Raw genomic sequence first — 6,187 nt, forward strand, 5'->3', positions numbered from 1 at the left:
GGGCATTGTGCTCAGGGGCGAGGTGTGGCCTGCCCTGCCACTCCCATCGGTCTCCAAAGGGCTCCTTGCACCCGGCTAGGCTCTCCGCGTGGAGGGAGTGCGGGCCAACACCTGCTCGCCGGTCTGCTCACTCAGCCCATCCCCCTTCAGTCCTGAAGGGCTCCCCTGGGCTGCCCCGGGGCCTCGGTCTAGGTCAGCTGGGTCAGGGTCACGTGCAAGGGACTTCTCCGCGCTGAGGCTGCGGGTCCCCGCGGCCTTTGTGCACAGCCCCGCCCGGCCGGACAGGGGCGGAGGCGGGGCCCGAGGGTAGGGCTGCGTGGGCGGCAGGGCCGCCGGACCTTGCGGGAGGCCGGGCTTCCCTGGGAAGGGGCCAGATCCTGTCCCGGAAGATCCCCGGCCCCCGCGCGCCCTTCAGAACCCTCGATAAGTTATCTCCGCGGAAGGGACGGGCGTCGCAGACGCCTTGATTCTGTCCGTTATTGTCCCAAGCAGAGCTGACTAAGTGAAAATTGTCCCGAAGCCTTTCCTCTTAACCTTGGCGCTTGGCTGCCGGGTTGGGGAGGGTGGGGGGGGAGGGACGGAAGACCCGCAGGGAGAGAGGAGGGAGGGGAGGGGAGGGGAGGGGAGGGGAGGGGAGGGGGCAGCACGCAACGGGCAGTGCGGGCTGGCCCGCCCCGAACCGGGGAGCACGCGATCCGCCGCCGAGACTCTCCGCTGTCTCGCGCCCGCCTGAGTAGGGGGCCGACAGGGACCCCCGCCGTTGCGGCCTCGAGGGCCAGGGCCGCCTTTGTCTCTAGATAATGGGACTCCTCTTGCCTAATGTCGCTGCCAGATGTCGCCCACCGGGCTCCGAGGGGGCCGTCTCGTAAATTCCGCGTCTCCCTTTTGTAGTGAGCGTTTATTCTCTTACAATAATGACAGCTCCGCGGCAAAACAGGGCTTCCACCTCCCAGTCTTGGTTAGAAATTCGGGGTGCCCAGGGTGCGTGGGATGGCAGGGCGTGAGGGGGTCCCCGCACTGCCGGAGAGCGGCAGCACGTTTGCGAGACCCTCGGGAGGTAGGGCCGCGGACGGATTTCAAAAGAAGACCCCGAGGAACCCGGGGACTCCCCTGCAGCAACCCCCAGGTGGCAAGGAATGGGTCGCGCGCGGCGCCCAGTGCGCACGCGCTTGTCCTCTCCCCGCCCACCGCACTCCCATTGGCCGCTGAGCTACCGCCCTCTGTGATTGGCCCGGAAGGCCGCGCTCTCCGCCAATGGGTGCGCGGCTCCTGGCAGGCCTGGCCGCGCTGCTGCTTAGGTGGCTTGGGTTGTGGCCGGGTCGCATGAGGGCCGCCGGCGCAGGGCCCGGGTGGTCGCTCCTTAAACTCTCTCGCAGCCGCCCTTCAGGGAGGGAAATGAGGCCGCGAGTGAGCCCGCGATCCTGGTCGCCTCTAATAATGGACCTGTGCATAGACCCGCAGACTGCCCGACATGACCCCCACGCCACGCTGGGCGGGGACTGACCTGGGCGACCCTCGCAGGGTTTCGCAGTCGCCCCTTGCCATCTCTCTTTCCTCGCTGCTATCCTGCCATTCCAAAAAACAGGGCCTTAGAAAGCAAACAAGTCTACACTTATGAAAACCAATAGTATTACCAAAAATGAGCGGAGGTCATCTTTAGGCGGTGGCATTGGAGGTAAATACAAAACGTTTTCTTTCTCAGTATTTTATAAATTATTTTCAACGAATATATAGTTTCTAACGGAAATGTTACTTTTTAAAATTAGCGCTATACTAAATAACAATAATGAAAATAAGAAGCGTTGGCGAGGATGTAGAGAAATTGGAACCCTCATGCAATGCTGGTGCAGCCATTATGGAAAAGTTTGTCCACTCTCAAAGAGCTAAAGGTAGTATTACCTTCCACTTCCACGGATACACCCAAAGGCATTCAAAGCAAAGGCTTGAAAACCAGTGTTCATTGTAACATTATTCACAATAGGGAAAAGGTGGAAGCAACTCAAGGCCCGGTGAACAGATGGATAAACAAAATGTGGTCCATCTTTACCATGAAATATTGCTCACCTATAAAAAAGAATGAAGTACTGATACCTGTTATAGCGTGGGTGGGCCTCGAAGACATTATGCTGAGTGACATAAGCCAGACATAAAAGGACAAATGCTGTATGATTCCAGTTATATGAAACATCTAGAATAGGCAAATTCATTGAGACAGAAGGTAGGTTAAGCTTAGGAAGAGCCAGGGGGTGGAAGAATGGGGCATATAACTTAAAGCGACAAGGTTTCAGTGGGATGATGAAAGTTCTGGAGATGGTGGTGATGTGACCTCTGCACAACACCGATTGTGCTTAATGTCACTGAACTGCATACTTAACAATGGTTTTCAAATAGTAAATTTTATGTTACACATATTTCACCACGTTAAAAAGTCAGTGATGTCATATACCCAAACCATGGACTTGCGCGCTTTAAGTGGGCGAATTCTGTGGGAAGTAAGTCTCAACGAAGCCGTGAAAACATTTAAAGCCCTGAGACTGGAAACAGTGTCTCTTTCTCCAAAAGTACTCTTGGACCGCACTTTTGTGTGGTAGGATTCAAGTTCAGAGGGAGGTGTCTATTACCTCTGGGTGGGCTAGGACGCCCTGCTGTACTAGGTAGGTGTGTGCAACTCCGCTACAGTTCTCCATCCCACCAAGTGAACGGTGAAGGGCGGGATGCCTCACTAGGAGGCAGGCATTCCCTACCTGAGGCTGTGGCCATTCCAGAGACACGGCCCGGGGCACACGACTGCACCGGATGGGGATAAAAACAGACCCAGTTCCTGCTCCGTGCCCCTCCCCCAGCTCCGAGCTGGAGCTGCCTCCGCGCCTCCCCAGCCCCGCCCTCTGGGAGCCCCAGGCAGACACCCAGCAGAATCACCCCAAGAGGCATCTTACATTTTACTACCACAGGGAAGCTCCCTTTTTGGTTCCCAAGTTACCTGCGATCTAATCAGGAACACGGGGTGCCGGGAGGGTCGGGGGCGCTGGCCTGCGGGATCCCAAGGCCGGGTGCGGGAGAGCCGCCAGCTTTCCCGCCCAGCGGGTGCGCCACCCGCGCAGCCCCGCACTTCGGGTCCTTCGGGTCGGCCGCCTTCCCCGTCACGGCCCCTGGAGGGCGCCCCCGCACCGTTCCTACCCGCTCGCCGCTCCTCGGGGCCTGTGGCGGCGCCGGAGATTGATCTCTTGGTTCACGCCTCATGATAGACCCAAGGATGGGCGCGGCAGGCCGCAAAGGCGGCTTTAGACCTGGTCCCCAAACGCACCCAACGGCGACATCTGCACCGCAGCTCGCGACGTCGGGACAGAAAGGCAGCAAAAGCTCAGTGGACGGGATACCGCCTTTCCTTTTGGGGCCCTGCGCCTCCCTGTTACCTACTCCGGAGCTCAGTTCCTCTGCAAGCAAACGGGGGCTAGGCCTACCCTCCCCAGGGGGTGCCTGCAACTCAGCCTGAACACTCACGTCTCTTAAGACGCCTCATTAGGTGGCCCAACCCCTCACCCTCTCACCAACGCCTTAGTGCCTCAAAACTCTACCCAAGGAGGAGGCAGATGCCCTCAACAGGTGACGTGCAAGATCAAAGAAAGCTAGCGTCACCCTCTCCTTGTCCCCTGCCCAGCAGCCGGGCCTGGGATGAGGCTGCCTCAGGTGGCTGGGCTGGAAGGGGCAGCACCCACACTGAGGCCCCAGCCACGGGCTGTAGCAGCTGCAAGGGGCTCCTCACCACCTCTCCTTGAAGTAGCCCCAGTCCCAGGCTCACTTCTGGAAGTGGAACCCTCAGGCACCCCCACCCCAGACATTGGGCATACCCTTTCTCAGCCTCTGCCCCTCAGTCCCGCGTGCCAGCAGACAAAGATTTCCTGCTGACCACTCCGTCCTACGTGGGATTTTGCTGATGAGACGCCCGTCTGCCTCGGATGGCCCAGTAACAGTCACTTGACATCAAGGGACAGACGCAGTCTGGCTGTCCAGGGTGACAGTGAGATCATCTCTGCCATGGCACAGGATGAGCAAAGGCACTTTGGTGAGAGCCTGTGGCAAGGCTGGCGGCTGGGCTGGGAAGCTGGCCCCACTCACCGAAACCCTGCCGCCCCAGCAATGGCCCAAAGATCCCGCATGAGGCCCCAGTTTTCCGGGGAAGGGCATCTGAGGAAGGAGCCTTGTCATTCTGGCTGGAGTCGGGGGACTGGGAGCAACTTGGGCAGAGGGGTGCTCCTGCAGCTGCTTGGGCTCCCAGCTGGGGGCCAGCCCTGGGTCAGCTGGGTCGCAGAGCAGCCGGCCCCTAAATCATTCTCGGGCTACCCAAGGGGGCGGCTTCCGCTCCAGGTGGGTGTCCGGCCGCCCTCGCTATCACCTCTGCAGTCTGTTTCCTCTTTCCTTGGCCCCCCGGGCAGCCTCCTCTCTCGGGTGGAGCCTCCCAGCTTCCGGAGGCCTCCATGTGGGAGCAACAAAATGCTTTTGAAAAGGCGCTGCGGTGTCAGGCAGCGCTGGTGCCTCACAGAGCGGTGTGGCAGGCCGCCGAGAAGCCCAGAGCGCCTGGATTTGGACAGAGAAATGGGTCTCGGCGTGGTGGGGTGGGCAGGCGCCAGTCCTCAAGTTTCCTCCATGTCAGCCCCAATGACTCGCCCCAGCATCCCCGGGCCGGCTTTTGCTTTTGCCCCATGCCTCTCCGTCCCTCCATCCCTCCCTTTCTCACTGTGGCCAGCACAGAGGGTCCCGGCCCCCAAAGAGCAGGGGAAGGGGCACGTCCTGCTTCTCTTCACCCTGAACCCTTGCCGGGGAGACACCCCCTTGGCTCTGCTCCCCTCTAACTTCCCCTTCACTGGGCTTCCAGCCACCCTGATGGGGCCTGTTTAATTGATTCAATTTGTCCAACAGTAAAAACACTCCACAGATGTCAGCCTCCCAGCTCCCCACCCCCAGGGAGCCAGCAGACACCTGCCAAGGACCTGCGGCTGGGAGTCCTTCCAGGGGCCACTGCAGGCTGCAGGGGAGGCCTCTGACCCCCATGTGCTTGTTGGGAGCTGGAGTGGGCTGCCTGGCGCGTGGGGGCGCGTGGGAGCCGAGGAGCCACCTATGGCTGAGGGGCTGTTCCACGGACTACATAGAGAAGCACTCTGAATGCTGGGCACATTAAAACCTGTCTTTCTCAGGGAATTGCCTATTTTAGACTCCCAGGTCCAGGCTGGTGACCTTGAAGATGACTGTTATTTTGGTCAAGCTGCCATCCTTGGGCCACTGTCAAGGCTCCATCTTCTCTATCGACATCCTCTCCATCAACACTGGTGTGGGGGTTCCAGGTCAATGGGGGATGGGAGAGGCACTGTGAATTCCCTAGGGCTTAACTCCTTCCCCTGCAGGGACATCCCGCCATGTCTTGGTGGTCTCCTTGATGGCCACCTGATGGAAGGAAAGGAGCTGAGCCTGGGGCACCAGCTGGCAGGGGACCTCAGGCCCGAGTCTAGAGGTCAGGAGCCCAGTGTCCACAGCCTGGGCAGCACTGCAGCCTGTCTGCCTGGGGAGTGGGGGTGGGGTGCGGCCACCATCCCACTGGGACATGCTTCCAGGAGGTTTCTGGCGGGGAAGGTGGTGGGCTGGGAGAAAGGCAGCCCAGACCTGAACCCCTGACCCCCTAGCCCAGTCCCCGGCCCTCTCCCCCTGGCTCCTGGGGCCACCACTTTGCACCCCAGAGTGAGGGCACTGGGAAGAGTGGCTGAAGAAGGAGGATGATTTAGGAGTTTGCACAGCTGGCCTGGCGGAGGCGGGGCTTCTGCCCCACCCCCCACCCAGCCCCATCTGGGACAAGAACCCCCAGCCATGATTAGAAAAGGTCCGTCACTCTGAATATGACCTCTGGTTAGCAAAATCCGGACACCTAGTCTCGCCTCCTAGGTGATCTCCCACGTGCTCGCTTTCAGGAGAAATCAGAGCTTTTCTACCACAGATTGGTTATATTTTAAAAAGTCCGAGCGCTTTTTTTATGGGCTCTTCTCCACAATTCCCAAGAGGCATGGAGAAAGCCAGGGGAAGGCAACAGAGGGCTGAGAACTGAAAGGGCTTCCGCAAGGTCAGCCTCTACGCAGGCCGCGTTTCAGGCCGTTGATTCTTCCTCCGCTGTGTGAGCAAGTTGGGGTGAGGGGTGGGGGAG

General features: G+C 59.6%; 1 long non-coding RNA gene across 1 annotated transcript; it reads right to left on the reverse strand.

The window, feature by feature from the left end:
* Positions 1-638: 638 nt before the first annotated feature.
* LOC120600050 (uncharacterized) lies at positions 639-3,192 on the reverse strand. The gene is made up of 3 exons (XR_005652072.1): positions 2,981-3,192; positions 1,505-1,588; positions 639-1,381 (listed from the first exon to the last, which is right to left on the reverse strand). It is a non-coding gene; the product is annotated as an uncharacterized LOC120600050 (long non-coding RNA).
* Positions 3,193-6,187: the final 2,995 nt, after the last annotated feature.

Source organism: Pteropus medius, unplaced genomic scaffold, assembly GCF_902729225.1.
Source record: "Pteropus medius unplaced genomic scaffold, Ma_sr-lr_union100, whole genome shotgun sequence".
NCBI classification, from domain to species: domain Eukaryota; kingdom Metazoa; phylum Chordata; class Mammalia; order Chiroptera; family Pteropodidae; genus Pteropus; species Pteropus medius.